Source organism: Bos mutus, chromosome 10 (genome assembly GCF_027580195.1).
Source record: "Bos mutus isolate GX-2022 chromosome 10, NWIPB_WYAK_1.1, whole genome shotgun sequence".
In the NCBI taxonomy this organism is placed as follows: domain Eukaryota; kingdom Metazoa; phylum Chordata; class Mammalia; order Artiodactyla; family Bovidae; genus Bos; species Bos mutus.
Window position 1 is genome coordinate 46,430,107 of NC_091626.1, and position 22,287 is coordinate 46,452,393.

General features: G+C 43.9%; 1 pseudogene; it reads left to right on the top strand.

Moving 5' to 3' along the window:
- The first annotated feature begins 649 nt into the window (after nucleotides 1-649).
- LOC138989573 (ubiquitin-conjugating enzyme E2 R1 pseudogene) lies at nucleotides 650-8,355 on the top strand (annotated as a pseudogene).
- The last annotated feature ends 13,932 nt before the right edge of the window (nucleotides 8,356-22,287 follow it).

A 22,287-nucleotide genomic window follows, 5' to 3' on the forward strand; every position in this document is an offset into this window, starting at 1 on the left:
GTATACTTAGAGGACAAGATAGTAAACACTGACCCTAAGTCTCAACCCAAATAGCTCCCATGAATATCAATCAACTTATGCTCCACAACTCTTACCAAGAGACAGGGAAAAGGATGGTACAATTAACAGGCTGGGAGGCAGTCATAGCTGGGAGCGGTTCCTCCTACTCTCCAAGGCCATCTGCATGGGCAGCCCAGTCCTCTGACTAAGCACAACGTAAAGGTTCCTAAAAACCATAGAAAAACAAGGTGAACTAGACTAAATTTGCTGAGGGTAAGGCTGTACTGTCGTTTCTGTTACTTACATGGAATTAGCAGACATACTGCTCTTCCCTTTCCTGTTGCAAAGCCTGCCCCAGGATGGGATGGGAGAGGGAGCCTGGGCCACCAGTCACTAAGACTCAGGAGCCCTAAGAAGAGGCACTCGTTAGTATTGTTCACGGCTAGATCTTTAGTAACAGCAGCCAGGCTGGCAGCGGGTAAGTCATCAATAATATCTATTGAATAAATGGTGAATGGAGTCTATCTTCAAGAGAAGCCTTAAACACAAAACCATAGTACCTACTGTGGATTTATTTGTGGTTTGGGAAGGAAAACTCCAAGGACTGGATCACAAAAGGCAAGTGATGTCTGAGTTTCTAGGGGCTGAAATGCACATCCTGAGACAGCCCAAACAGGCCACAGAGGAGCGTGGCAGCGAGCACAGTGAGGGGCAAGTCACACCATGTGAAGGGTCCACATGGAAGAAGACTGACAATGCCATCTTCTCCAACCTCCAACCTCCTTTCCATAGGATCCCTCCTGTCAGAATGGGAATTAACAGTCACCCAGGACAGTTTAGGTGACAAACAGATGGCAAATAGTGGTGCTAGTAGGAAAGAACCTACCTGCCCACGTGGGAGATGTAAGAGATGTGGGTTCGATCCCTGGGTAGGGAAGATCCCCTGGAAGAGGGTGAACAACTCACTCCAGTAGTCTTGGCTGGAGAATTCCATGGACAGAGCCTGGCAAGCTATGGTCCACAAGGTCGAAAAGAGTCAGACATGACTGAATCAACTTAGCACACACATGCATGCAGATGTAAATGAGTATCTTCCCTCTCCCCACCCCAAATCTTTGCATATAATCAGAAAGAATAATATCAGAAGAGTATTATCCATAGATTGAGGAGGAAATGGCAACCCACTCCAGTATTTCATGGACAGAGGAGCCTGGTGGGCTACAGTTCTTGGGGTTGCAAAGAGTTGGACATGACTGAGCACAAACACACACGCATATTATCTGTAGAATATCTGACTCATTTGTTCAACAAATAAGTCCAACCTCTATGAGAATACAGCAGTGGTCCAGATCTAAATTCTGGCCTCCAGGACTAAGATACCACCTGCCTTTGTGAGGACTATCACAGTTTATAAAGTACTTTTAGTTTATTTGATTGTATAGCCACATTAGAATTGTTAGTAAAACTGCTGTAGGGTACAGTCTGTGGAACAAATTTCTTCATGTGGTGGGGGTGGGGGGCCTCCTTCTGGGATCCTAAAACATAACCACCCATCAGCCTTGAAGTTTCCAGCCAAAGGGCAGCAATCATGAGTCATAGCTTATCCCCAAGGCCCCTCTTTTCCCCTTAATCCTTCAAATCAATAAGATAATTACTGCTCTTGTCTGAAGGTTTTACATTTTCTATTATTCTTGTTGACTGCAGTCAATTTTTAATGTTTATTTTTAACTTAATGATTTTCGTGGAGAGATTTTCTAGTTCATTGGAGGTTTGGGGTTTTATGGTAGATTTAAAGAAACATAAGAATATAATTTTGTCTGATTTTCTTTTCTGGCCTAAATCTTAATTTGGTGATGTTTGCCAAGGGTGAGTTTTTGTGAGTGTGTCTGTTTCCATGACCAGTATTTCAGTGAGGGTAACAGAGTTAGCTACAAGGAACAAAATGATGTTTGGTAAAAAGTAGACAAATCACAGATATTCAGGACCCAAAAGCAAAGGCTTGGAGTCTGTTTCATTCCCATGTTCTACTCTTATCCACTCCCTCTCCTTGCCTGTGACCCTGCAGCCCTGCAACTGGGTCTTCCACTCCACTCCAGTCAAAACATAGCCTCTCTCACCACTGTGTGACTGGTGGGGATGCACAGTCCTCTCTGTCTGACTTCACCACATCTTATCACTGCAATGAGGCCACACTGTACTCCAAGTCACCCTGACATTCAGAGAAGGGCTCCTCCCCAGGCTTCTGCAGGCTTCTCCCTGGATTCCTCTCCCCACTAGACTCTCAGCCTCCTCTCTACTTCCCTAAACTGTATTGGCTCCTGCAGACTTCTGTCTTTTGGTCACTCCTGACCTTCTTGCAAGCATAGTCACATCATGGGGCTTTCAAGTCTCTCAAAAATGTCTTCCCTTTTCTTCATCTCTGCCCCACTTCAGGGAGGTCTTTTGTTTAGGCCCACTATCAGGAAAAGTCACTCTCTCTGGGCAGGCAGAAACTTGGCAAGGGGAGCACAAACTGGATTTCAAACCCAACTTGTCTCCAGAATGGGATTCTAAATGTGAGTTTAGCACACTAAACTCACATTTATATTAATAGAGGTTTCTGTCTCAGATTCAAGTATGCTTAGCGGCAGAAGTTGGGGGGAAAGTGACATTTCCAAGATTCCCATTTATGGATTACATCTACCATAGCACTGGTTCCAGCCTACCTGAGCCCCAAGGGAGAATTAGAAGGAATGTTTCATTGTATTAGAGGAAGAGAGGAAAATGAAGAAAGAAAAGGGGAAATGGAAGAGTACAAAAAATTAGATTTTCATCTATCTTCTTTTTTTTGGGTTAATTTTGATGTAAATATAAACTGTCTTTCGATTTACTTTAACCCAATTAAGTAGCTATTTGCTGTTAGGAAAACAAATTTCTATACTGCAATCCCTTAATGTTCTTTTCCTAAGTCACATCTGGCTTTGTTTGGGTCTTGGGATTTCTTTTCTTCCTTTTTTTACAGTCCTCACGACGGCCACCCCAACGCTGCAGTGTCATTAACCCAGTTGCAGCTTTGATTCTACTGGCTCCTTACCATGGTTCCCGCAGCGGTCCCAGCCCATTGTCCTCCCCCACAGAGTGCTCAATGGAAGCTATAACTCAGGGGCTGAGGCGTTCAAAGAGATTTCAGGGAGCCATCATCTGGGTGTCAAAATAGGCAAGAATCTAAATGCTGAGAACTCATGCTGTGAAGAATCAGGAGAAGCAAGGCTCCTTCTACCCCTGCTGCTGAGGTATCCCCCTCCAATGTTCTGAGAGAATGCGAAGCCCCATGTGTCCTGACATCTAGAAACAGCCTTAGCTTCTCCTAAGATGAACTTCAGGAGCACCTTCTAGGTGACCAGCACTGTGCTGGTTGGGCTTCCCTAGTGGCTCAGTGATAAAGAATCCACCTGCCAATGCAAGACCCGCAGGAGATACTGGTTCAATCCCCGGAAGATCCCCTGGCAGAAAACGCACTCCAGTATTCTTGCCTGGAAAATCCTATGGTCAGAGGAGCCTGGCAGGCTACGGTCCATAGGGTTGCACAGAGTCAGACCCACACACTGTGCTGGTTGCTCTACCCATATTATCTTTCATTATCTTCCTTTTATTTTTCAGATGAGGAAACTGAGGCTAAGAGACAGAAAGTGACTTCTGTAGAGGTCACATGGTCACCAAGAGATCAATTCACATAAGGGGAACTTATTACATGTAAATTAAGGCTAAGTAGGGCCCAGAAAGCAGGGTGAGGCCATTAGAACGTGAAAAAAGGGAGCAAAAGAGGGAAACTGACCCTACTCATCATTAGGCCAGAATTTAGGTATCAGGACATTAACCTTCTAATAACGTAAACTTGACCCTACTTTGTGCCCTGGCGCTCAGTTAATATTCAAATGTTCCATGACTCCTCCAACTAACCCAGCTCTGAATTAAGCAGCAAGTGATGTGAAGCTAAGCGGTGGCTACCTTGCCAACCACCTCTAATCTCATTTGCTCACCTGTGGGCACATGGCTTGCTTCTTAGGACTAAGATTGGTTTCACCTACTTTGTCCAGTATGGCTCTAGCCTCTCAACTCCTCTCTTCAGGGAAGAGATAAAACATTCTATTTAGGGGCTGTTGGCTTATAGCCCAAAGGCTTGATCCCAAATGGATCTGCATCTGGCTGCCCCCCCTCAAGGGCAGACAGTGACATCCATACTCTCAGCTCATCCAGACCATCTGCTCATTTTTCAATAACACTGTCCTCTGGGTCCGTGCTAAGGTACCATTTAAGAAAATGCTGCTCCAGTAACTAAGCCCTTTGGTGGGAATATAAGATAGATCCTTATTATAATTAACATGATAGCCCATAAAAATTATTGTGGGTTTCCAATAGAGTTCTAATTTTCTCCATCAGGTGAAAACAAAGAGGAATTAGAAAAGTAAATAGCTTTATTTTTTTACCTCCTAGACAACAAGTCAACTGCCTAAGTCCAATATTAGAGCAGCATCATGGCCCAGTTCATTGATTCCCACAAGCACTGGATGACCCTCTGCCATGCCCAAAGTTTTCTGATATAAAAAAAAAAATCAAGGGATATAGTCATGATAAAATGAATTGAAACCCCTAAGGGGGGGGGTTGAAGAAAAATATGTGGCCCTTATTAGGCTAACTTGGAGAGCTTTATTTTCCTGACTAGATCTAGATTTTTTTACTCTCACTGAAGAGAGACTATAGACCAGAGGGGAAGAGAAAGGACACAGAAATACTGCCTGATGTAGAAATGTGACTGTCCTGCTGTATGATTTATGAGGGACTCTTATTTCCAATAAATGCCTCACAAAACTCTTGAGAAAATCTGCATTTTCATCACTGTGTTTCGAGTTTCTCTTTTCTTTATGGGAATAGATGCATTAAAATGCTATGTTGGCAGAGTCTGTGAAGGCAGGCCCAATCACAGGTGTATTACACAAAATGAGATAAACGTGTTTCCTATGCTCAAGTAACTCATGATCTGGTAGGACTGGAAAGACAATTAAAGAATAGTATCAAAACAGGTAAGGCTTTGGTCAGGACCCAAGTAAGGTGCAAAGTCAAAGAAATTCAGAGCAGAGCAAGACATCATGACATCATTACGTTGACACTGCTGATTTTGTATCATAAGCGCCACCTCAGTTCTGTTTTTTATTGTCCCATCTGGTGAAGTTGAGGGTGGACAGAATAAAGAATAGGGTGAGGATGTCTGATTTGTATCTTATTTGATATAACTTGACGATATATGGTTGTAAAAGTAACAGAATATAATGCACATAAAGAGTTCTATCCGTTGGGATGGAGGGACTTCTAAGCATTATCCCAAAGCCAGAAATAATAATATGAAATAATTTCACACATAAACAAGCACAAACACACAAACCAAGTTAAAAAAAAACTTTTAAAAATTTACAACATATATCACAGACTATCATCTGCTCTCTTTTAGACTGGTTTAAGTTTGCCTTCATTATGCACTTAGATTCTTACCAAGCTCTGCCCTGCATCAGTATAAAAATGATTTATTCAAATGAATAATAAAAACATACATCTGAGAAACTGTCATTGACCAGAGAAGACAAGGAGGAAATGACAGCTAAGTGCAATGTGGGATTCTGGGCTGGATACCAGAACAGAAGAAGGAAATGGACCAAGTAGATGTTCAGATAGTTCAAAAGAACAAATGAATAAAAATGAATATGGCCAATGGAAAAGAAAAAGAAGTCCAACATTACTAATAATAAAAGGAAACTGTACACATAATTCATATTCTAAGTTGTATATATAATCCATATCATATAATTTATACTATGCATACACCCCTTAGATTGATAAAGACAAAAAAAGATCAATGATATCCCCTCTAATATTGGTATTAACTGGTAAAATCATAAAAGCATCCATTTTCCTCTCCTTTTGCCTTGATTTCTTATTATTGTTCATGCTTCAGATTAGTTTAGTGTTATCATCTGTCACTTGGACAGTTAGCCTCTTAACTTGTCAACCTGTGTTCATTCTTGCCTCTGTTTATCAGTCCTTTCTACTCAGCCAAAGTTATCTTTTTAAAAAATAAATATAATCTCCAATCGCTGCTTATATCTCTCCTAGCACTGGAATAACAATAACATTTTTAACAAAACTTATGGATCCACCAGTAGCACGCTCCCTACCTATACTTCCAGTCTCATTTTTGCCCAGTGCTTTCCCTCCCTTTCCATGGACTCCAGCTACACAAGCCTTCTTCAACCCCATGCCCCACCAGAAGCCACATTTGCAAAGGCTGAGGCTGAAAATCTCTTACCCACCTCAACCCCCTCACAGTCTAGTTAACTCCAACTGAATCTTCAGGCCTTCTCTGAAACATCACTTCCTCCGGAAGTCGTCCTTGAACTCCCCAACTAGGCAGAATTCACACTACTGTACTTTCTCACAGTAAATGTGTCTTCTGTTAGAAATTCTTACACAGACTCCACAAGGGCAGGGACTACCCGTGGTGTTTCTCATCTCTGTACCCTAAATAATACACAGTACTTGCCACATGCTAAGAATTCAATAAATGTTGAATGAATCATAAATCTTTCTGGAGATCAGTTTGGCAACATACACTAACATTTTAAACATGTATGTTTTTTGACTGGGGAATTTATTTCAGGAAATTTATTTTTCTTTTATTCCATTATGCACACACACACAGAGCACAACATAAATACACAGGAGTGTACGTTTTTCCACATTTCTAAGTACAGTTGACCCTTGAACAACTCAGGGGGTTAAGGGTGTCAACCCTCTGCGCAGAGAGCAGTCAGCACTCTGGATAGGGCACTCTGTACAGGTGCTTCCTCCCTGTGTTGTAGTCACTAAATTGTGTCTGACCCTTTGGGGACCCCATGGACTGTAGCCTGCCAGGCTCCTCTATCCATGGGACTGGCCAAGCAAGAATACCAGAGTGGGTCGCCATTTCCTTCTCCAGGGGATCTTCCTGATTCAGGGATTGAACCTGAGTCTCCTGCATTGACAGGCAGATTCTTTACCACTGAGCCTCCAGGGAAGCCCACTTTATCCCTCTGCCTGGTTCCAAATTCTCAGATTCAACCAACTGCAGCTCCCGTGGTACTGTAGTGTACATTTACTATTGAAAAAAACAAATCCGTGTATAATTGGACCCATGCACTTCAAACCCATATTGTTCAAGGGTCAACTATGCTGCTAAGTCACTTCAGTCATGTCCGACTCTATGCAACCCCATAGATGGCAGCCCACCAGGCTCCACCATCCCTGGGATTCTCCAGGCAAGAACATTGGAGAGGGTTGCCATTTCCTCCTCCAATGCATGAAAGTGAAAAGTGAAAGTGAAGTCACTCAGTTGTGTCCAACTCTTAGCGACCCTGTAGACTGCAGCCTACCAGGCTCCTCCATCCATGGGATTTTCCAGGCAAGAATACTGGAGTGGGGTACCATTGCCTTCTCCGAGGGTCAACTATAAATGAATGTTATATAATCAGAAACAGAAAAGATATTTTCATTGGGGTTGGGGGGTGAGGGTGTACATTAATAGTGTCTTCTGTAGGTTGTATTTTTCCCCCAGATTAAAACAGTTGCATCAAAGGACAAAGACATCAAAATATCACTATCACTCCAGTCCCAAAAGGGTCACATGTTAAAAGTCAGAGCCGGGGAGCACCCAGAGAGGTGCTGGGGAGGACAGCTGCCCAGCCAGTTCTCCACTGTCACTCAGCTCAGAGAAGGCCCTACTGCCAGAGCTCAAGGGGCTACAAAAGAAGCCAGTGGAGGGCTTCGGTGTGTGAGGGAAACCTGCCTACTGGGAGGTGCAGCACCCAACACCTATTCTTAGGGCGCTACTTGAAGGCATACCTACAGATCGCCATTGGCTACCCTTACTCCTGGCCAGCCTTTCGTTTCTCCCCTTCCCCAAGATGTGGTGCCCCAACATCTAAAAAATCAAGACGTGTGCATCTCCATCCTTCATTCCCCACTAGACGACCTGGGCCAGGGAATGCCCCCAGAACATGGGACCATCCTCCTGAGCATCATCTCCCTACTCAACGACTTCAACACCATCTTACCTGCCAACTTGGACACCTCTGTTGTGCACAGAAAATGAGAAGAGGGAGAAGGCAGGCCCGGGAGCACGCAGACATCATCAGGAGGCAGGTCTTGGGGACAAGGGAGGATGCTGGGTGAAACGGCGTGAAGGTCCCACCTTGCGGCCCCCTGCAGCGTGCGGCTCAACCAGGGCTCAGACTTCTTCTACCACCACGACCTCAGGATGGCGAGGCCCAAGCTGAGGCCCACAGCTGAGCCATGAAGATTGCTGACACCACGTCCCCATGAATAAGCTTTAAAAATTTTACCTCAGCTGCTCCAACCGTGTGGGTTCTTGGTGCCTCTGCGGTCCTGGGCCCCTCTCCCTGTACTTCCTCTGCCTGGGGGGAAGGCCCTGCCCTGCCTGCGGTCATGCCCTGGGGGCCACAGTATTGCTAAGCTGATGCTCTGGGTCCAGAAGGAGGGGGAGACTGGGGAGAAGGGGAGCAGGGAGGTGATAGGGGGAGGGGTCAGCGCCTTGGGGCCTTGGACCACTCCCACTACACCCCACGCCCCGCCCTGCCTGCAGTTCCCAGTGGGTGGAGTCAGGCACTTCCACCCACCCTTCCAGTGTGTTGGGAGAGAGGTCCCAACTCACTAGTGGATGGGTTAACTTGGGTGTCATCTCTTCTCTCTGCTTTGGTTTAGAATCTAAAGCAACTTTATGAGAAGCCAAAAAAAAAACAGTCACAACAGGTAGAAATTTTCAACTAAGTATAGGAAATCATAGAGGATCCAATATCCAAGGATATCTTCAGAAAAAGATAGCACGTGAGTCAGGTTATAAAGGTAGTTAGGATTCACGTGGAAGAAGGGAGAGACTGGGAACGGTGCAAGTCATGCAACAGGAAACAGGATCAGCACAAAGAGAGGTACAGAGACAGGGAAGGGGCCCGGCAAACAGAGCGCTCATTTGGCCAAGTGTAAGCGATGGCACCCCACTCCAGTACTCTTGCCTGGAAAATCCATGGACAGAGGAGCCTGGTAGGCTGCGGTCCATGGGGTCGCTAGGAGTCGGACACGACTGAGCAACTTCACTTTCACTTTTCACTTTCATGCATTGGAGAAGGAAATGGCAACCCACTCCAGTGTTCTTGCCTGGAGAATCCCAGGGACGGGGGAGCCTGGTGGGCTGCTGTCTATGGGGTCGCACAGAGTCGGACACGACTGAAGTGACTTAGCAGCAGCAGCAAGGGGTGTAGCAAGATACAAGACAGAAAAAGTACGCCAGGGCCAGATCAGGAGAACTTCAATAGCTGATGGGGAACAATCGGAGAATTAAAGTAGAGGGTAAACAAGCTTTACTATTTTTTCATTTCTTTTTTGAAATGGCAAAATATGCTATTATGCTCAACACTGCAGTAAATATCCTTATGTTTTTCTCCAGGCAGAAGCTTAAACGCAACTGTAGAAGTTCCTAAACATGGAATTGATGTGTGAAAGGGTATGCACATTTTAAATGTTGATAAATATTCTGAGATTGCCCTCTTTAGAGGTTGCATCAATTTGCATACCTCAAAAATGTATAAATGTCTGTCTTCCTATACCCTTGTTGAAAATAAACTGTCAAAAATACATTTAAGAAACTTTGGATATTAAGTGAAAAAATACAGTTTTAGCTTATATTTGCTTACTGTGTGGGAACCTAAGTATCTTTTAAACTATCTTTGAACCATTTGTTTTTCTTTTGTGATAGATTTGTTCATGTTCTTTGCTAATTTCTCTATTAAGAGTGTTGATCTTTTTCTTATTGATTTGAGTAAGTCCTTTATATATTAATAGATTCAGCCCTTTGTCTGACAAGTTTGTTACAAATATTTTCCCCTATTTATGATTTTAATTTTGACTCAATTTGTAGAGTTTCCTACCATGTGGAAATATTTGATCTTTAGAGCCAAACTTTTACATTCTTTTATGTCTCCTGAATTTTATCATGCTTAGAAATGTCTTCTCTATTCCAAGATTATTAATTTTTTCCATTTTTTCCCTACAACCTTGATAGTTTAGCTTTCATGTTGGTAGTCCACCTGGCACTCATTTTGGTATAAAGACTTCGGAGAAATACAACTTTATTCTTTGACAGGTGGCTACCCAATACCATTTATTGAACTGTAAATATTTCCCACTGATTAAGATAGGCAAACTTTATCAAATCTTAAATTCTTATAGAAACATTGGATTCAATTCCTGATTCTATTTTGTCTATTGTTCTGCTTGTTAATTCCTGCATGGGTTTAACTATATTAATGGTAATTAATATCAATTGTATATATATAAATAATTGTAATATCTTTTAGGATTATTTTTTATTTCTCCATTTCAGATTTATCTTAGAGTATTCTAGCATACTTATTCTCCATAACACCTCTCAGATCAGCGTGTCTGGTTACAGAAAAATATGCAAAAGCCCTGTTGGTATTTTTATTAAAGCCCCATTAAATTTATAGATTAATTTCAGAAAAATTGGCAGCTTTATAATAATTTGTGCTCCTGGCCTTTCCATTTATGAAGTCTTTTTTCGGTGTGTGTCTCTCATTAGCATTTGAAAGTTTTCCTCATAAAATGTTATGAGTTTCATATTATATAAAAAGGTTGTCAGCTAGTTAGATAGTTAGGAGATGAACAAAACTGAAGGTGGGATGGTCAGTTAAAAGATCACTCCCCAGGCAAGATTTAATGCACAACTGAGTTATATAGGAAGGCAGTCAAAGTCAAAACAACAGAATCTTTTTCTATATTAGAAACTGGAAGCCAGGGAGAAAAAAATAAAAAAAGGAATCAAAGCCTTCTCTAAGGTTTTGAGCTTAAGGATGATGAAGTTGGGGTAGCACTATCAGGAAATGCTAAGAAGGAAAAGAATCCAATTGTGAACAGAAAGGTGACCTATATGGTTTGGGAAACACTGGCTCTTGGGGTCCAGCAAGAGGTCCAGGTGGAAACGGCCATCAAGTAACTGGAAATAAATGCCCGGAAAGTGAACCCAATAGGGTTGAGAGTCAGAACTCTCCTGGGAAGTGGGATTAGCTAGAGAGAGGAAGATGAGGACAGACCTTGGAGACAATCTTGTTTGAGGAGAAGAAAGAAGAACCAGCAAAGGAATGAGGAAATGAGCAGCAGCTCAAGTAGTGAAAGAACGAGTCTGGTGAGAGTCAGAGAGAAGGGAAGAGAGTGGTGGAGGAAAGCACTGGTGTACTTGCCCCCTCTCAGGGGGCCCTTGCATCAGTGACCAGCTATCTGAGGTTCAGATCTTGCTCCATCACCTAGGAGTTGTATGGCTTGAGGCTAATCAGTTAAGCTCTCTGAGCCTCAATTTCCTCATCTGTTAAATGGAGATAGTGAGCGCCCACCTCATAATGCCATTGTATGATTAAAAGAGATACTTTTTTTAAAAGATAACTAACACTCAGTAGCTCCCTCCTTTCCTCTCTGTGTCTGCTGAAGTTCATAAAGGTTAACAGGCATTCTACGCACACAGAGCTAAGGATTGGCAGAATCTCTGATACCCATACACTGGAGTTACCTCATTCTGGAAGAATGTTATGGTCCACGGCGGTCAGTGACATCAAGGAGGTTGAGAGTTTGGCATTTAGGACATAATAGGGGAGTCAGTAGGGAAATTTTCCTTCAGAACAGTGGACAGAAAAGCCAGCTTAAGAACTGCGCAGCTACTGGTTATATACCCAGAAAAATGAACACAGGATTTTGAAGAGATATATATGCACTTTCATGTTTATAGCAACATTTTTCACAAAAGCAAAGATATGGAAACAACCCAAATGTTTATCAAAGAATGAATGGATAAAAATACACACACACACACACACACACACGCAATGGAATATTGGTCAGCTGTGAGAGAGGAGGGTATCCTGCTGCTTGGACCTCGAGCACATTATGCTAAGTGAAGTAAGTTAAAGACAAGTACTGTATGATATCACTTATATACAGAGCCTAATAAAGTCAAACCCATGAAAAATAAGGCGAAAAAACAGTGGCTACTGGAAAGCAGGAGGGATGTTAAGGCTACAAGCTTACAAAGAGTAGTAGATAAGCCATAGTGATTTAATGTGCAATAGAATGAATATAGACAGGAATATCATAGCTATATACTGTGATAAACATGGATAATACCAGCAACCACATTACAATACATAAATGTATCAAAGCAACATGTTGTACACTTTAAAGAGTATGACACTTTTAGGACCATTTGTTATATGTCAAATATGTTTGACTTAAATAAATAAATGAGTGGTTTATTCCCTTCTGTGGGCTCTGTTCTTGCACTCCTGGTAGCCTATTTCTATGTATCCTTCTACAGTTTCTTTGTCGTTGCTGTTTAATCACTAAGTCCTATCAGATTCTTTGTGAACCTGTGGACTGCAGCCCACCAGCCTCTTCTGTCCATGGGATTGCCCAGGCAAAAATACTGGAGTGGGTTGCCATTTGTTTCTTCAGAGAATCTTCCTTACCCAGGGACTGAACCCATGTCTCCTGCATTGACAGGGTAGATTCTTTATCACTGAGCCACCAGGGAAGCCCAGAGTTTCTTAACGTGTATACAAATGTTACATGGATTAAACTGAAATGCATTTTGTACCCTGTGTTCTGTATCTGACCTTTCCTAACAAGTGTCCTGGACTTCTTTCCATCTCTGTATATAAGGAACATCTTCCTTCTTTCGTACAGCTGCATCCAGTGTGTGGATAACATTATAATTTAATCTCTTCTCTGTTGATGAACATTTGGGTTGTTTCCAATCTCCTGCTTCCATAAATAATGCTAGGATGGTTAACCATGTACACTGTTGTTCCACACAGCAGTGCCTTCTTAGGATAAATTCCCTAAGATGAAGTTTCTGCAGGACGAAGTCTTAATCAGACCTAAAAAGAGGATCAACCTATAAACACAGAAACCAAGGCTATAATTCTTTCATGAGGTGTCCAGTTTAGCACAGGAACAGATAACTAAAAATCCCTATAGGAAATATATTTCTTACTTCCTCTCTTTGTAAAAATAGAAAACAAGCCCAAACACCCGTGATGAATGTACATTTCACTCCCATTTAATGTGCTTGGCTCCAGATGTTATAGAAATCATTCAGTTTGATGTAGTCTGTGATAATTTTTATTCACAATGCTGTTCAAAGTCTTTTGAATAACATTAGGGAGGTGGCTGAGTTTTGCAGGAATTAATACACAGAAACCTGAGCTGGAGTTCGTTAGACTGACAACTATAGAGCCATTTTATGGTCGTACAGCTTCAGCAATCTTCTATCCCAAAATTGAGTTATCAGGTTAGTAGTTGGCAGGCATGCAAGTTTAAATTGGCATTGTTGTCTCTCTCCTTTCCTGGCAGTTTCCAGCACACCCATCCCAGAAACAACTATATAACCCTCAATTTATAACAAGGAGCCTCTTCTTCCATGAAGTTTCATGCACTAAGCCAGCTTAGTATGTCCACGGCTGGGAGTAGAGACTTGGCACTTAAACTACATGGGATAGAAGAGCCAGAGAGACTAAAGAGCCAAGAGGAGGTCTGTTCTGCTTATTCCTGACACCAATCATTTCCTTCTAGATGATTCTGACAGTAGGAGAGCTGAATTGTTCCAGAGAAGCTCCATCCCAGGTCATGTCTTCATAAATCAGAACAAGCTGCCCTCCTACAATGTACTCCAAGGACTAGCCCTTCAGGCTCAGCAAAAGACCAGTCCAGGCACCCCCAAAGAGAATGCAAGAGTCCCTGTAATCAGGTGGTAGTTGGTGGTTTAGTTGCTAAGACGTGTCAGACTCTTGAGATCCCATGAACTGTAGCCCACCAGGCTCCTCTGTCCATGGAATTTTCCAGGCAAGAATATTGGAATGGGTTGCCATTTCATTCTCCAGGGGATCTTCCCCTCCCAGGGATCGAAACTGCATCTCCTGCACTGCAGGCAGATTCTTTAACACTGAGCCACCAGGGAAGCCTGGGACTTGGAAATCAGAGGGACTTGGAAAAAAAAGAATAGAAACAGCCCAGCAGGCAGAAATATGAAAATACCTGAGTCTTGTGCTTTGTAGCACTTTCTTCTTCCAAAGAAGTTAGAAAACTGCTTACAAGGCAGAAGGAGCAGAGAGATGGACCGACTAAGCTGGATGCAGCCAACAACAGAACCAGCAACCCCACCATCTGAAGATGGTGCCACCTGGTGAAGATTCAGAGTGAAGTGCACAGGATTAAGGAAAGTAGTTTAAGAAACTCCAGTGAGCTAGGAAAGCCGGGAGGAAAGGCATCAGAAATCAAAGCGCAGCTGCTCTTTTAGCTGTTTAAATCATTATATATTAGCTGCAAATTTGGTTTGTTGGCCAACACTCAGAAGTGACATATGGCCAATAAAAGGTTCGGTGGAGTTTTTCCATCTGCTGTTCAACTTTACCATGGCTTCCACACGGGTGGCTCGGTATCAGGGCAGGCTGCACTTCAGAATCCTTTCATGAGTGGCTCACAGGTCGTTAAATGGGCACAATTCTATGCCGGCGAATGCCATCAATCCAGCAGAACATTTGACAAGTTGATGTGCATGTTTCCTGGAACTTGTCCCCCTCTCAGACCTAACAGCCTTCCAGAATCCACCAAACAAAAAGTATCTGAGTGGACCAGCTCTCTAGAGTGTTGCAGATGGGGACACTGTAGGTTTTACAAGTGGAGTTCTCCTGAGGCATCACCTGGATACTCTGCAAAAAACTTGTGAGAGACGACACTCTGGGTGCCCATTAAAACTCAAGCCAAACGCAAAGGAATTGGCAAGGGCCAGCAGCTCAGGTTTGGAAATCGTATTCACTGGTCTTTAAAATGCAGAAAGAAGAGGGTTATTCTCCTGGTCCTCGGTTGTTCATTTCACTCACCTTGGAACTAGAACTGCCTGCAGTTGAGCAAATGGAGGCAAGCTGGTCCGCTGTGCGCTGTACTCACGGCGATCAGCTGGTCCTGCTATCCTCTGCCGCTAACATTCAGGGACATCTTGATGGACCTCCCAGTCGTGGGGGACACACTGTTACCCCAAAACTTCGAATGGGAAGAATCAAGATAGTCAAATCATTCGAATCCTCTTAGACGTGGAATGAGGGGATGAATGATGTCTACAGTGACTCCTTCAAGGAAAAGAATAAAACTTGCCCTGCTAGGTGATTTCACTGTAACCCGAAGGGACACTAGCAGGAGAAACAGTGACACATGACACTGCATCTGCTTGCATCCTGCATGATGCTGTCATTTCTCCTGCCTGCTCTGCACCTGTCAGAAATACAGAGTCAAGAGGCAGAGTGAGATTCAGGGCTAAAATCAAAGAAAGCTCTGTGGTGAACTCCTGTTTCGAATCTGTTGGCAGAGAGCTGGTGGAAGGACATGAGGGAGACAGAGGAGAAAAAAGAGACTTGTTGAAATATTACATAGGAATTGATGTAAAAAATGAAAAGTCTGCAGGTCTGTGAGGAGGTGGCACAAATTATAACAATGAATCATTTGCACAGAAATGGGCTTTCAGTTCTGACAGACAGCGAGGATTTAGGAAGATAGATTTCTCCAGAGTTCAGCAAGAAACTAAGGCAAAGAAGCCAGTGGCGCTTGGGGTTTGGCAGAGTCACAAACTCTTTCTTGAATGTGCTGACTTGGCGAAAACTCAGTCCTCAAGGAGCCAGCCTCTCTGGAGACTATAATTTTTTTAACCCCTGTGTATTTGAGGGAAAATTTAATCTCTCTGCCTCCAACTCATTTACACTTAAATCATCAAAAAAAAAAAAAAAAAAAAACGTTTTGTTCTGTGCTATTTGATGGTCAGTAAGTTAGAGTCTAATTTAGAAACAGTTTCTAGTCCTGGAAAAGGACCCAAACCAGACACAAGACTCAGACCAGCTTCTGCTTGGATTGCAAACAGTGGAAGGTTATTTCTCTGGGTCACACTGAGGGGAAATGGGTTTCTACATTTTAACCCCCAGTTCCCATGTCCCCACCACCCAATGCATCACACACCCAACTACGGAACTGTGTCTGGTAAGAGATCAGTGGAACAGGGTGCCTGAATAGCTCTGTCCCCTAAAAAGGTCATAGTAAACCTTTAAACGTTAATAGTAATGGTGAAGGATGATGGCAGGTTACTTCACCCTCCTGAGCTTCAGTTTTCTCATTCATAAAATGTGGGCAATGATAATAGTGGCTGCTTCCCAATGGTGGGCCTTAAATGCATTGATCCCCAGGGAGTGCTCAGCACTCTTTCTGCACATGGTAAATACTTACCCAGGGCCTGGTTCAAATCAGTGAACTGTAACCCTTCTTGGCAGGTGGAGCAGATGCCCATCAGACACCTGTTGCACCCCCTCACCTCTAGGCCTCCCCTAACTCTCGTCTCCACCATCACTGCAGCTGGAGCACTCCTGCAGGCGCAGTAGGGTGGCACACACTGCATGCTTGTTCCCTGGGCCTCTCACCTCCTCCACAGCTTCTCTGTGGTCTTTGGTTGGGTTCTCCCAGAAGCGGACTTTGAAATAAAGATTGGAACACTGAGAGGGGTGTAGGGGAGTGAGATGGGGTGAGAAGAAAGCCCATAAATGGTCTGACAATGAGCAGGTGATTGTGGTGGTGACTGAGGTTCGACCACTGGAAGCCTCTGGAATAATGGACAGCACAGGCTTCATCATTGGTTCACACAAGCATAGAGACACTGGCTTATTTAGCCATGGACTCTCAGCTCTCCACTCTCCATGACGTTAACTCTCTGGGGAGAGCTATAAGTGTGCTCCCCTAGAAAGCCAGGTGCACTGAGGGGCATGGCAGGGCCTGACCAGAGGGCAACGGGAGCCCTGGGTCTTCTCAGCGCCCCACTCAGGGCCCATGCATGCAGCCAGGAGGCACTAAGAACCCACGCAGTAAACCTGGTAGCCAGGTCCTGGTAGGGAGACAAAAGCTGGGAGATAAATTCTCCCTTTCTCCCCACTGTCAGGGTCAACTGAGAGGCATCTTGTATCTCTTCCAGGAAAATGGCCTCAGGAGGTGAAGCAACTCCCGGAAGGCTGGCTCTGCAGCCCAACCTCACCTCACCCTTCCTCCTCCCTGTCTCACCTCCCTCTGCCCTCAGTCCTGCTCCAGGCATTATGTTCTTCCAGTAAACCTGGGCTTTGGGGGAAGCCAGGCTCACACTGCAGGGTTAATTTCATATTAATTCCAGTCTTCATCACTCTACTAACCTCACAGAGACTCGATTTTACTAAGAGTGCCAAGAGCCATGATGAGGAATATCTATTCCCTGTTTAAGAATGTAAGACCCTCTAAGTCATCCAGGAAGTATTAGACTAGGAAAAGTATTAGATCCCAGTATGTGCATGTCCCTAGAATGGGAAATACAGCTCCTGGATAAAATGGTCCACAAATGCAAGGCCTCCAGCCCCCCAAATTAAAGAAAGTAGAATTCATGGAGAATCTGAGAGGTTGCATGTAATGGCTTCCTGAACTGGACTAGAAGCAGTGTCAGTGCAGCCTAGCCATTTGATATTGTCTACAGAAAGCCTTCCTGGTGGCTCTGATGGTAAAGAATCTGCCTGCAATGTCAGAGACTTGGGTTAGATCCCTGGGTCAAGAAGATCCCCTGAAGAAGGGAATGGCTACCCACTCTAGTATTCTTGCCTGGAGAATCCCATGGAGAGTGGAGCCTGGTGGGCTACAGTCCATGGGGTCGCACAGAGTCGGACACGACTGAGCCACTTCCACGGCAATCCTGGGCCACCCCTGCCACTAACCAGTGGAAAACAAGGATCACATGATGAAAAGTGGTCCTTAATCAAAAATATCATAATGAAGCAGACAAGCAGTTAACTTGAAGTGTTTCATGACTGATTCCAGTTTTTGAGATTTTAAACACATTCTGAAAGAAAAAAAATAAGTGTCTTCTTCTATCCGGTAAGGCAATAGCCATCAGGACACATGATTGTCCTGTGTCTGCCACACTGAAGCAGCCATCGCTGTAGTCCTCTCACGGGTCCTGGCACCGACATGTTGCTCCCAGTCCCAGGCGGCTTCCACCCCCGCTGGGGATTTCCTGGAAATACTCTGCAGAATGAATAATACATCGTTTTGTTTCTGTGAGGACACTTGTCACTGTTTCACTTGCCAAAGTGCAGATGAATATTCAGCAAGGACTGTGGCCTCCCCTGCCTGCCATGAATGGGCAGGGGCAGCCGTGACCCACGTGATGTGATTTCAGAATGCTCCCCCTGCCCGGAATCCACCACAGGAAGCCGCCAGAAACCCGCGGAAGGGGAAATAGCCAGTATGGAGCCCTATGCCCCGCGTTCTGCAGTAGAGCCTTTCTGTAGTGTCACTGGGGTGGGCAGTTTCTCCAGAAGGCTCAGAGACCAAAAACTTTAGGCTCTGTGGTCCACACCCTCTGTCTGGAGCTTCTAACCTCGCCACTGTAGTGCCACAGCAGCCACAGGTAATACATACACGAAGGGGCACAGCTGTGTTCTCCTGAAATTTTATTTGCCAAAACAGAATCTGGTCAGCAGGCCAGAGTTTTCTGTCCCCTGGGCTAGCTTATGTCACATTCAGGACTCACGTGTGGCAGGCACCGTCCTCCTGGAGGAGTTTCTCACGTGCTGTCAGTCTTGAGAGAAATTACTCAGCAAATCGCAAATGTTAGATTTATCATCCACTCTTCTGGAGATGAGATGAGGAGCTCTCCAGAATAAATGCAAAGTACCAGGAGAGGGGGCAAAGAAGGACAGAGGGAGAAGAGAGGAAGAGGTGACGAATCGTGAGACTTAAGGCGAGGTGGGGACGAGGGGAGGCACGGGCTTTGAGGACAAATGGTGACAAGGTCCCCTCACCTCAACTTTCCTGGACCCTCGTAGGCAGTGCCACACCATGGTTAAAAGCAGGGTCTGAATGTCAATTGCTTTGACATAACTGGCTTTGCTTCTGACGGGGGGTGGGACCCTGGGTAAATTATTAATCCTGGATGTTAGACTTCTCATCTGTCAAGAGGGGATTCTTAAGATTGAAGGGAGGATTAAACAAAATAATTCACAGAAGGGGCTTGGCAAAGTGCCTGGCATGATGTGAGATTCAAAAAAGGCCAGCTGTTATCATCGTTCATTACTTAGAATGAGCCCAAGGAAGTAAAGGCTATCAGAACAAAACAACACTGTAAATTCACAAATACTCTTAGTGAATATTCCATACGGCTCCTGTCGCCCTTACAAGTAAGAAACTCACCAGAGAGCCTATTGGATGGTCTAAAATAATAATCACAGCAGCAGTGACACACTCAGACATAAGTTTCTGCACAAGCCAGGAATCCATCAGTCCTTTCCCCAAAGAAGTCTCCCTTCCCCAGTTTGGTACACTTAAATGTATTATGTCTTAGCAGTTGATTACTGACACTATAGGGAGTGCGTCTGTGATCCAACCTAAACGCCAAGGCTTGTTTTTCTAGTCATTTATTATAAGCATGCTTTTTTCAGGGCTTACTGAGAGGCTTGGGCAGTAATACTAGAGACTACAAATTAGATAAAATATAGTGTGTAAGGTATACAACACTAATTGCTTTATAATTCTATTTGCATGAAGCCCGGTGATACGCTGTTCACAGCTCTTGGACAAGAGCATTTAAGACGGGAAATCAAGTTTCTAAGCAAAAGTGTAGCCACCACCAGAAAAACTGAAAAATGAGAATTGGAAATTGAATGTTTCCTGGGCTTGAAGCATTCATTTATAGTGGAACCCCACTGGCCTCAAACAATCTCTTCCAGCCTTTCAGGATTCATGCATGTTCTGCTTCTCTGGGAAGTTTGTACCCATGCCTCCAGTCTAAACTGGTTTCTGGCTCCTCTCTCTGCCCACAGGACAAATAGCAGTGGTTCTCCATCCTGGAGGCACATTAAAATAATCTAGGGAGGTTTTTAAAAATCCTAATGCCCAGGCCCTCCTCTAAGAAATCTGAGTTAGTTGGTCTAGGTAGCATTAGACATTAGCATAGCTTTTTCACGTTTTATCAAAATAAAATATTACATACAGAAATTGCTCAATACATTTTCATAATGGAACATGCCCATGTAACCAACACGTAGATCAAATCACAGAACAGGACTTCTCTGGTGGTCTAGTGGTTAGGAATCTGCCTGCCAATGCAAGGGACACAGGTTTTGATACCTGATCCAGGAAGATCCCATGTGCTACAGGGCAACTAAACCCGTACTCTACAGCTACTGAAGCTGTGAGCCACTGCTACTGAGGCTGTGAGCCACAGCTACTGAAGCCCACTAGCCATAGAGCCTGTGCTCTGCAATAAGGGAAACCACCATAATAAGAAGCCACACACGGCAACTAGAGAGTAAGCCCTGCTTGCTGCAAACAGAGAAAGCCTATACACAGCAATGAAGACCCAGCATAGCCAAAAATAAATAATTTTTTTAAAAAGATACCACCCCAGTACCCTTCCCAGACTTATGCCTTCCAGGGTAAGCATCTTCCTGAATTCTAATAGCTTAGGATGAATTTTATCTGTCTTTGACATTAACGGAATCATACAGTATGACTCATATTTAAGTAAACTTCTGAATTTTGGAGCAGTCGAGATTTGCAACAAAAAAGAAGTGTGGATAATACAGAATTCCAGTGTACCCCGCACCTACTTTTTTCTATTGTTAGCATTTTCCGTTGTGATGTTACCTTTAAGCGTGACACTTGTTTGTCTGGTTTCTTTCACTCAACATTATAGTGAAGAGATTTATCCATGTTGTTGCATGTAGTCAATCTTTCCTTCTCATTGCTAAGTGGCACTCCATTATGTGAATGATCCATAATTATTTATCCATACTACTGTTGATGTGCGTTTGGATAGTCTCCAGTTTGGAGCTCTTATAAGCAGTGCTGCTATGAACATTCCAGTAGGCATCTGTATTTTTTAAAAGCTCTCCAGGGATTCTAATGTGCAGCCAGAACTGAAAACCACTCATAAAATCTAGGCCAAACAATTCATTCCTCCTTGGGTTGTTGTTCTTATCCTCGGACTTTTCTCCTCTGTGACGGGGTGGGGGTGGGGGGTAGAAGGGAGGGGAGTGGGAGCAGGGCTTGGTGTTTTCTTGCTCCCCACTGGAGTCAAATAGGTCTTCAACAAATCCATGTGTGTTGATTCTTCAATTGACGACGTGTTCCTATTTCGCAACACCCTTTGCTCCAGGTTAGGATTGTTTCCATGCTTCAGCATCACTCCTGCTGATGCAGCAAGCTGTGCAGCACCCACCTTTGCTTCATTTGGGCTGAAATAAGCCCCCTCTCTCTCTCTGGTCCTCACAAGCTGGGTGCTAAACATGCGTCGCTAGGACCCATTTGAAAGAGCAAATCTCAAGTACCAGTTTAAGAGGAGGCAGGATGCTCAACGAGCCCAGGTCGATTCAGGTGATGATCCATTCATCATTTGCCACATTTCCTTTGAATAGTGATTGCTTCTCAACTTTTGCCACTTTCCTAAAAGGTATTTATCTTTTTATTGGTTGTTTGATAGTAGATCTTCATATAATGAAATTAACACTTATTGTCCTGCATGTTACACTTATTTTTCAAAGTGCTGTATGCTATTGAATTCTGTATGTGGTCCTCTTGGTAACCTCATATGGTAGCCTTTTTCCCCCTTCCCTGGTCCTCCCCAGAGCCCAGGCATGCAAAGCAAAGCTGCCATGGGCCTGGCATCATGAACTTTCCAACCTATTTTCATTGAGACATCAGACCCGGATTTCTACTTGAAAATGAGGCTGTACCACCACAAGTTTATCTAGATATGAGTTTCCTACTGTAACAAATTGCCATAAAGTAGATGGCTTAAAGGGCTTCCCAGGTGGCTCAGTGGTAAAGAATTCACCTGCCAGTGCAGGAGACACAGGAGATGCATGTTCAGTCCCTGGATTGGAAAGATCCCCTGGAGTGGGAAATGGCAACCCACTCCAGTATTCTTGCCTGAATAATCCCTTAGGCAGAACAGCCTGGTGGACTACAGTCCATAGAGTCACAAAGAGTCAAACATGACTGAAGTGACTGAGCATGCACACAGGTGGCTTAAAACAACATAAATTTATTTTCTCACAATCCAGGAGGCTCCAATTCCAAATCCAAGGTGTTGAC